This window comes from Mesoplodon densirostris, chromosome 6, assembly GCF_025265405.1.
Source record: "Mesoplodon densirostris isolate mMesDen1 chromosome 6, mMesDen1 primary haplotype, whole genome shotgun sequence".
In the NCBI taxonomy this organism is placed as follows: domain Eukaryota; kingdom Metazoa; phylum Chordata; class Mammalia; order Artiodactyla; family Ziphiidae; genus Mesoplodon; species Mesoplodon densirostris.
The window spans coordinates 37783895-37794277 of NC_082666.1; the positions used below are offsets into that span (position 1 = coordinate 37783895).

The 10383-nt window shown below is 46.1% G+C and overlaps 1 long non-coding RNA gene across 1 annotated transcript; it reads right to left on the reverse strand.

Annotated features, from left to right (window-relative positions):
- LOC132492369 (uncharacterized) lies at positions 1-9393 on the reverse strand. The gene is made up of 3 exons (XR_009532807.1): positions 9006-9393; positions 8776-8899; positions 1-58 (listed from the first exon to the last, which is right to left on the reverse strand). It is a non-coding gene; the product is annotated as an uncharacterized LOC132492369 (long non-coding RNA).
- Between the last annotated feature and the right edge of the window lie 990 nt (positions 9394-10383).

Consider the following 10383-nt stretch of genomic DNA (forward strand, 5'->3'; position numbering starts at 1 on the left):
TCCTGGACCATTCCCCATGCTTCTCTTCCTTTTGCTGATTTTAGTCTGTATCCTTTCACTGTAATAAACCATAACTATGAGTATAACAACTTTTCATCAGGGTTCTCAATAATTGCTCTTAATTCTTTTAAAAAATTAACAATATATTTTTCCTAATTTAAACATAATGCTTGTTATACTAGATGTTCATTGTAGTGTTATTTAAGGTCTTGACAAATTGGAACCAACCTAACTATCCAACAACACAGAAATGGTGTCTCTCATAGATACAGAAAAAACATAGGTAGTTGCCAGAGGAAAGGGTGTGGGAGGAGCTGAAATAGGTGAAGGGCATTGAGAGGTACAAACCTGCAGTTAAAAAATAAATTAGCCATGGGGATGTAATATACAGCATAAGGACTATGGTCAATAATATTGTAGTAACTTTGTATGGGGACAGGCAGTTACTAGACTTTTTTTTTTTTTTTTTTTTTTGGCTGTGTTGGGTCTTTTGCTGCACACGGGCTTTCTCTAGTTACAGCAAGTGGGGGCTACTCTTCATTGAGGTGTGCGGGCTTCTCATTGCAGTGGCTTCTCTTGTTGTGGAGCACAGGCTCTAGGTGTGAAGGCTTCAGTAGTTGTGGCTCACGGACTCTAGAGCGCAGGCTCAGTAGCTGTGGTGCACGGGCTTAGTTGCTCCGCGGCATATGGGATCTTCCCAGGCCAGGGCTCGAACCCGTGTCCCCTGCACTGGTAGGCAGATTCTTTTTTTTTTTTTTTTTTTTTCTTTTTGCGGTATGCGGGCCTCTCACTGTTGTGGCCTCTCCCGTTGCGGAGCACAGGCTCCGGACGCGCAGGCCCAGCGGCCATGGCTCACGGGCCCAGCCGCTCCGCGGCATATGGGATCCTCCCAGATCGGGGCACGAACCCGTATCCCCTGCATCGGCAGGCGGACTCTCAACCACTGCGCCACCAGGGAGGCCCATGGTAGGCAGATTCTTAACCACTGCGCCACCAGGGAAGTCCACTAGACTTATTATGGTGATCATTTCATAATGTATGCAAGTGTCAAATCACAATGGAGTACACCTGAAACTAACATAATATTGTACATCAACTATATTTCAATTAATTAAGAAATGCTGTCTGTAACAGGCAGCCTCTAACATGCCCTACAGTGATCTCCACTTCCTGGTAGTCACACTCTTGTGTAGTCCCCTCCCACACTGCCCGAGGGAGGAGAAGGCTGTGGACAAGAGAGGTGAGCATTACAGTAAGTCCCCTACATACGAACCTTCAAGTTGCAAACTTTCAAAGATGCGAACATGTGTTCGCATGTCCAATCACATAAGTTAGTTCATGTGTATGGCATACATTGTCATGTGCGTGCATCCTCTACAAGTGGTTGTGCTTTTGTATACTTTACTATACAGTACTGTATAGAGTACACTAGCACAGTATCTTTATTTCAAACCCAGGATGTCCGGAAGCAAGCATAAAAGCAGCGGTATATAGCTGATTGTATTAGTTGGGTACCTAAGCTAACTGTGTTGGACTTACGAACAAATTGGACTTATGAATGTGCTCTCAAAATGGAACTCGTTCATATGTAGGAGACTTACTGTACATGTGGGAGGGTTGGGGGAAAGGGCAGAAAGCAGTGAGGAAGGAAGAAGAGGCCAGATGGCACAGCTGAGGTAAAGGATCCCTTCCAATTCTAAGGCAGTGTTTGGCCAGGCTTGATCCCACGGCTTTCCTTTCTCTTTTCAGCTCTGTTTTCCCTGGTCTGTTCTTTCCCAAGAAGAGAAGAAAATACCCAAATTAGAGGTGAGTCACGGCTGCCTTTTTCCTGAAATACCATCTCCAGTTTTAAAGATCTTTCTCTATCTCTCTTTTCAAGAATAGAATAATGGTATAACATATTCAAGAGAAGAATAATATAACAAATATCCATGCTGCTTCCACTGAGAATTGTCACCTCTTCCCTTCCATGGGGCTAGGGAGATCAACCATCATTAATTATCCATGTCAGGTTCTCTGTTAAACAGTTTACATCAATTACTCATTGAAGAGTATATGTATATGAGATGCAAGAGGGAGGAGATACGGGGATATATGTTTATGTATAGCTGATTCACTTTGTTATACAGCAGAAACTAACACACTATTGTAAAGCAATTATACTCCAATAAAGATGTTAAAAAAAATAAAGTTAAACTACAGATTTAAAAAAAAAAGAGTATAGGTATACGTAGTGGATAGTATTACCCCCATTTTCAAGATGATGTGAAAGACACAGACCCAAAGAAACTTCCAGGATCATAGAGATAGTAAGTGGCAGAGCCAAGACTGGAATGCAGCTCTCTCTGACCCTGCCACTGCACCATGCTGTCTCCTAGATCTGTGTCCAATTTACAATCCTATCATCACTGATTTCCCTCAGTGATGACAGGATTATAAATCCTACTGTTGGCAGTGAGACTATTTTTTTAACTCCTGATGTAAGAAGCAGAACATAAAGCCTTTTGTTTTGAATGACATATCTTTAAGTTACCTGGAATGATTTTATCCGTGTGTGTTAACTAGTTGTTAGTGTGTTTTTTCCTTTGTAAATTATATAGCCCATTTATTTTAAATCTTAGTGTTTATTTTCATCATCTATATGAAGCCTTGCCTTTCGATGTCTGATAAAAAATTTTTAAAATACAGTAGTTGGGCTTCCCTGGTGGCACAGTAGTTAAGAATCCGCCTGCCAATGCAGGGGACACGGGTTCAAGCCCTGGTCCAGGAAGATCTCACATGCCGTGGAGCAACTAAGCCCGTGAGCCACAACTACTGAGCCTGCGCTCTAGAGCTTGCGAGCCACAACTACTAAGCTCGCGCGCCTAGAGCCCGTGCTCCGCAACAAGAGAAGCCACTGCAACGAGAAGCCCGTGCACTGCACCGAAGAGTAGCCCTTGCTCGCCACAACTAGAGAAAGCCCGCATGCAACAAGGAAGACCCAACACAGCCAAAAATAAATAAATTTATATATAAAAAATAATACAATAGTTATGTGTGCCTTTTGGATAAAAGTTGTAATTACTCAAAAGTGTTTAACTGGAAGTACAATACCCTCAGGCACTCGCAGGGTTTAAACTGTTTCTTCCATCCCTCCCTGTCCCCAGTGCTTGACTCTTAGAAATGCCAAGTCCAAGTGGCAGGAAGATCTCTGGGTCTGATAATAAGTAAAGACTCACCAAAGCGAAGGGCCTTCTCCCCTTAGAAGTGATCGCTAATGATAGGGAGTCTCTTTCCACTAGGAATGGTGGAGGGTCGTCCAAAGACTGCAGAGTCTGAGCAGGGCCCTTAGCTTGCCTTCATGTGGCTTAGAAATAGATGTTTCCCTGAGGAAGACCCAGTTTTTTGGGGGTGGCACATCTGAACACAACCTTACATTGAGCAAAAAATCTGGTGATAAATGAGATCAATTCCTCAGTCAACCAAGAGAGCTTGTTCTCCTTAGACTGGAGTGATGCTTGACAGGTCTTGGAGAGCAGTGACCAACCCCAAAGATTGATCAGACCCTTTCCAAAGTTTGAACTTCTTGCCTTATAAAGATGCTCAGGGACAAATTCTGCTGTTTATTTCTTTCCTCCTTAAGGATTTTCTTCTCCAATCTTGAAAACATTGAAAATTCAATAACCTGAATCTGTTAACACTGTCTAGTAACTTTCATTTCTTCCTTTTCATTTGTTGTTCTAACAGCAGTGTGACCAACTTGGAAAATAATGAGTCAGTAATCTTTGTTTTCCACATTTGCCAAAATCATCACTTTGGTTTCATTCCTTAAGACTATAGAAAAGAGTTCAGAATTAGGAATTAGAGAACTCTCTTCTTGCTGATCCGCCTATAATGGATTTGATCATGGGAGAATGTCCCCATAACTGATTCATGTAGCTCCTCTGAATCTATTTATTCAATGACATTTATTAAGTGTCTACTGTTTGTCAGGCAGCACCATGTTACTAATTGGGGATATTCGACCTGGCCTTAAGGAAGTCTACAGTATAGCAGGGGAAGATGTAGAGACAAGTGCAACAAAGTATTATAGAGGCTGTGAAGTGTTTACAAGGTATGGTGTCAGGGGGTGGGGGGCAGAGGAGGGAGTGGTCAGTTCCATTGGGAATAGAGTTTCTGGAAGTTCCTCATGGAAGATGTGATGCTTAAGCTTTGCTTGGAGGAGGCATTTGGTAAAGAGCAGGCTTCGAAGCCAGTATCCTCAGTCCAACTGTGAAGCCTGAGATTTTCTAGCTGTGTAACACTGAGCAAGGGAACCTCTGAGCCTGCTTTCAGTTTCTGTAACATTAGGATCATAGTAATAATCTCATAGTGCAGTGGTGAAGTTTACCTTAAACATATATTTTGAACATTGTTGGTGGAGGAGATCAGCAGGGAAAGGGTATTCAGATCCAAACTACCAGGGCTGGAAGGAACTCCTCTGGGTCAATCTAGTGCCTGAAAAACTGTCTGCCCTGGGAGCTGTCTCTGGTGCTGATTTCACCGGGGCTTCCCACTCATTATCTCGGGAAGACCTGCTCAGCACTCTGCCTGTGTCATCCTTCAGGGGTCTGAACTGCTGTCTCCATCTGAGCAGAAGCCTGGGCTCCAACAAGTGTGCAGACCCCACCTCCTCCCTGCCCATTCCCAGCCTGCCAGTTCAGCCCTTCTGAGAGCCTTGTGGAAGAAGGGCTGACTCAGAACCATATGATGGGATACGGGTTCTCAGTATCCATACTCCTGGCTCTGTAGAGGTAGAATGGGGCAACTACATGGGTTTGTCCACATCCTCCACCTGTCTGAGAAGAGTGCCAGGCTCCAACTCTAAACTTCTGCAGAGGAAACTCACCACTCCCCCCCAAAGCCTAGGAAGTGTTTACCTCCTGCTAGAGCAACTGGGGAAAATTTTGTCCCCCAGGGGACACTTGGCAATGTCTAGAGATATTTTCAGATGTCACTACTCAGGGGTGGGGGCATTCATTACTGGCTTCTAGAGGATAGAAGCCAGGGATGCTGCTAAACATTCTACAATGCATAGGACAGTCCCCTACAACCAAGAATTATCTGGCCAATTAGGCCCAAAAACTAGTGCTGAGGTTGAGAAACCCTGCTCTAGGGTTTGAGCCAATTTGGTGTGGTGTCTAGAACCTTACTGGACATCAAGGTCTAGCTCAATGTTCTTTGTTTACCAGCGATGACCTTAGATAAATCATTGAACTGCTCTGAGCCTCATCTTCTACATATGTATGTTTAGGTTCCTGGACTAGAAAGCCTCAAAGCCCATTCAAGTTCGAACTCAACATGTCTGCATAAATACTTGCTGAGTACACCACTAGGAAGCAACATTCTGTGGTACTATGTACATAAAATATCAGGAAATGCATAAAATATCAAAAGGAAAGGAACATAATGGGGGGAAGGTGAGAGCTGATAAAAGGTTACTACCCAAATATACACAGAATTTATGCAAATATAAGTGTTCAGATAAAATACAGGCTCTTAAACTTCAGGTGGTGACAAAAAAATGACATCTTCACTAACAATTAAAGAGATACAAAATAAAATAACTATGCCATGTTTGCTAATCTTTTGAAAGAAACAACTCAAAGTGCTTAGGAATGCAAGGTAGTATATGTACTTAGATATTCCTCTGTTTCCCTCTGAACAAACCCTCAGCCTGGGACTATGAAATAGTAGCTACAGAACTGGTTATGCTGCACAATCAAATCATTCCATCATAAAGAGGATACTTAAAGTTTCTTTCTATATCTATAAAAATTTGTGCCAGCCTTTGGACAGTAACTGAAACATCAGTTCTCCTGGATTTCAGACCTTGAGACTCAGACTGGAACTACACCATCAGCCCTCCTGGGTCTCCAGCTTGCTGACTCACCTGCAGATCTTGGGACTTGTCAGTCTCCAAAATCGCGCGAGCCAGTTCCGTATAATAAATATCTTTCTGTATATATAAAAAATTAATGAGGGACTTCCCTGGCAGTCCAGTGGTTAAGACTCTGTGCTTCCACTGCAGGGGACACGGGTTCCATCCCTGGTCAGGGGAACTAAGATCCTGCACACCACAGGGCGTGGCTAAAAAAAATAAAAATTAATTAATAGGAACTTAGCATTCTAAAGTAAAGAACAAGGTACTAGATTACCCTCCCCCCTCCTTACTCACCAAACAATAAGGCACTGGATTTAAAGAATTAATTTTCAGAATTAGGAATAAACCACCTTATCACACCTTCCTTTCACCTCTTAATTATCTTGAATACCACCTTCAGAGTTAATGGAGCCGAAAAGGGTGTAGAGATCCCAGAAGGAAAGGACTGTGAGTGTTCTCTTTAGGACAGGAAGATGTAAAGCTGCTGGTGTATCTCTTTCCATGTGGAAGTCCCTGTCTGAGGCAGTCAATGTGGATCTTCCTCATTTGTTCCCGTACAAGAGGCTCTTTTATAAGAAAGACCAGAAAGAGGTCGCTTCTAGAGATGGCACTTTCAAGCTGATGTAATTTAGAGATGGAGACCTCTATCACACTGGTTTCAGTCATTTGACAAGGATGGGCCACCCTAGCTGTGCCAAGAGGGAGAGGGCACACAGCACAGGAAACAACTTTAATTACCCTTCTTAAAACCATCTTTTCATGATCCTCCATTGCATCACTCTGAGTGTGAGGAAACAGACCTCTTCACTCTGCCTGTAGGTCAAGGAGAGAGAAGTAGCCGACAGCTCCGAGGAAAAGGCACTACCAGAGGAATAAGCCTAGGAAGTACTCCTCTGCTGGATACAGAGTGAAGGTGCAAAAGGTGCACATACTTGGGCCTCAGAGAGAGAATGCAGGCACTGCTGCTCACTGAGCAGTCCTTTATGTGGTACCGAGGACACCGCGTGACTTGGGAAGTGTCAGCTGGGAAGAGGCAGAAAAGCCTTACCAGCCAGCAAGGTGATGTGGCTTCCCAGTAAACTGTCAAAACCTGCCAGGGCTTAGGGCTTCACTCTCTGCCAGGCTGTGAATTCATGTAGACAGGGAGCCATGAATGACTTGTTCACCACTGCCTCCTAAGCACAGCTCTGTGCTTGGCACATAGGTACACTCCACAGATGATTTAAAAAAAAAGGTTAAATATTTAATGGAATCTCTTAGGTGAACATTCACATGACATTGGAAAGCATGCACAGGAAGAGGAAATTCTGTTTCTGGAATAGCTATGGTATGATCATGGAATTTGGCCCTTTTAAAATCAACAAATGTGTCTTAAAATTGGGTGAAACTCTCTTATTAGGAAATTCAACTACTTTCTGCAGGAGCACAACTGTTGCACTTCTCATCAAAGTGCTTTCTTTGGTCCCTTACTTCATTTATTTGATTTTTTTTAATGATGTAATACTTTGAAGGTTGACCAAAAAAAAAAAAAAAAAAAGGCTGATAAAACCTGTGACCTGGATACAATGTCATAATTAAACTGAGAAGTAAAATGTAGTAAAGGAATATGCTTTTATCACTTCACCTAATAGTCCAAAGAATAACTCTTAAGAATAAGGGAACTCTACTTAAACCACACATAGTCTAGCTCAATTTACCAACCACCACCAAGCAACATAGGTAAGTACTATAAAGGACTCACCCAACTCAACAAATCCACCTGCCAGTTTCTACTACATAATTCACTTAGGCTTTATACCCCTTAAATGCAAATGTTTCTGGAAGATGAAATACTAAAAACGCAATAATTAAAATCAAGCCCCATGGACTTCCCTGGTGGTGCAGTGGTTAAGAATCCGCCTGCCGATGCAGGGGACACAGGTTAGAGCCCTGGTCCATTAAGATCCCACATGCCGCGGAGCAACTAAGCCCGTGCGCCACAACTACTGAGCCTGCGCTCTAGAGCCCGTGAGCCACAACTACTGAGCCCGTGAGCCACAACTACTGAGCCCGTGTGCTACAACTACTGAAGCTCGCAAGCCTAGAGCCCCTGCTCCGCAACAGGAGAAGCCACCGCAGTGAGAAGCCCGCGCACCACAACGAAGAGTAGCCCCCGCTCGCTGCAAGCAGAGAAAGCCCGCGCGCAGCAACAAAGACCCAACGCAGCCAAAAATAAATAAATAAAATTACTAAAAAAAAAAAAAAAAAAAATCAAGCCACATGATGTTCCCTCGCCTTTTTTTAGTTCCTTGATACTGTCCCCACCAGGAGCCTGTGATTTACTGCTAACTCCAACATTCTGGAAAACTATTAGATAATAAACACTGTGCAAGTCAATACTTAAAAGATGTCAAATTCATAAATCATCATGTGGCAGTCTCAGAATGAAGTTCACAAACAGAAATTCCTAAAATGCAACAGAGTCTAGAGCACTACAGGACAGGAGTAAAACTGACGATGCACCAATACCCCAGCTGACTTCGGGCACTGACCTTCACCCTCTGATTCCAAGATCAGTACAGAATCCTAATGCACACTGCAGACAGAAAAACACAGTCATTGCTTTACCTACCCCTCCTCTGAGAATCTGGAGAAATGTTTCTCTTCAGAAAAACAAAAACAAAAACCAAACAAACAAACAGCCCCCCCCTACATTTCCAAATTCAATTAACCGGATAACCTGGCAGCAACCCCAGGCAAATTGCAGAGCTCCAAAACAACCCTCTCTGACGCCTGTCAACTTCATTGGGCAAAGGGAATCGGCAAACCCTGACTCTCCGGCTAGGTCGGGCCCCATCCAGGGAGGCTAAGCGCAAGGGGAGCTTCATACCAACCCGTCGGTGATAGTAGACTGTGTGCCATTCATTGGGGCCCTTGGGGAGAGGTCCTCCTTTTATCCAATTTGCATCTTACAGCTGACACCACGCCACCCCCAGCGCTCCACGACCAGGCTCAACTCTGTAAGGCATACAAGAGACCAACTCAAAACTCCATTCAGTCACCTAGAACGTCCGACTGGAAGAGGTCAAGGAAAGGAGATGTGGGTGGGAGCGAAGCAAGTTACCTCCCAAAGCGAACCAAGCAAGTCCGCCAGAAGGCGAGCCCTAGAGCTAGAGAGCGATCCTCCTCGGGAAGGCACAGGAGAAAACTTCGTCACCGAGGGAAGTCGGCGAGCCACGGGGAAGGGCGCCCGGGAGTCCCTCCGGGGCCAGGGCGGGATTGGCTCAGGGCTGGGTGTCGGCTCCTGCGCCCGGGTATCGGGGGCCTGCAAGTCCCCGCCGCCGGGCCGGGCCCGCTAGGCTCCGCTCTCCATCTGGGGCTGCAGGCCGGTCGTGGCCGCAGCCTCGGCCGCGTCTCGGGTCGGACTCCACGCCGTCCCCGCCAGGTTCCGGGCGCCGGAATTAGCGCGGCTGCGGGAAACGGGGTTCCGACAGGCGGAAGTGACCGGAACCTGTTCTCGCAGCGCGGCGGTATATTCCCTGTGTCTCGGGGCCGCGGACTCTTCCGCGGTCTGCACCAGCAGCGGCGGCGGCGGCTCCTCCCACACATGCGGGTAGGCGGCGGTTGCCTCGAGGGGCGGGAGGTGCCCGTCCAGCCCCGCCTGGAAGCGCCTGCCTCGGAGACCGGCGGCGACGGCGGCGACTCGGAACGCACGGCCGGCTCGCCGGGTTCCCGGGCCCTCGCGGGAGCGCGCTCGGCGGGCGGAGGAGGCCGCCGGCGATGGGGGCCGCCGGCGATGGGGGCCGCGCGACAATCCCATAGATGCTTTTCAAATATGTGAACCTATCATGTGAACTCTAAAGTAGTGTTGTAGAAATGAAAGACATTTTTACGCATAAAACTGAAAGTAGGTTCAGCTTAAACCATGATCTTACTTTGTCTTTTTATTTTCATAGGTGATATTCTTGAACCTCAGAGGTTCCTCAATATTAACTCCACCCAAGGTAGCGCGGTTGGACAGAAGATGAGCACCGTGGTTATCCTTCCAATCACTGGGCTTGCTCAACTGGTTTGGGGTGGATGCAACAGAGGGGTGGTTTAGTGGGAGGGAAAATTAGGTGGCCTGGGAGTTAGGAAACCTGTTTTCCAGGTGGCACCAGGAGCTGTGTGCGCTGTAGCAGGCCCAGCCCCAGGACACAGGATCCCTTTCCACCTTTCCCTCCCCACAGTGCCCATCCCCCTCCAGGAGCTCACACGCAATGACATCCCTGTACCAGGGCCACTTGCAACCCCTCTCCATGTACATGGGAGAGAATTGCTCAAAAAGAAAGCTGCCATGCTGGGCACTTTCAGGATCTGGCCCAGTGTGTTTCTGAACTCAAGGGTTCCAGATTTGTCAGCAGCAAGACTCTGGCGAAGGCAGGTCACTTCTTGGTATCTCTCCGTGAAAAGAAGAGCTGATTCAGCTCCAGAGTCTGGACAGAGGGGGCCAGCCACAGCAC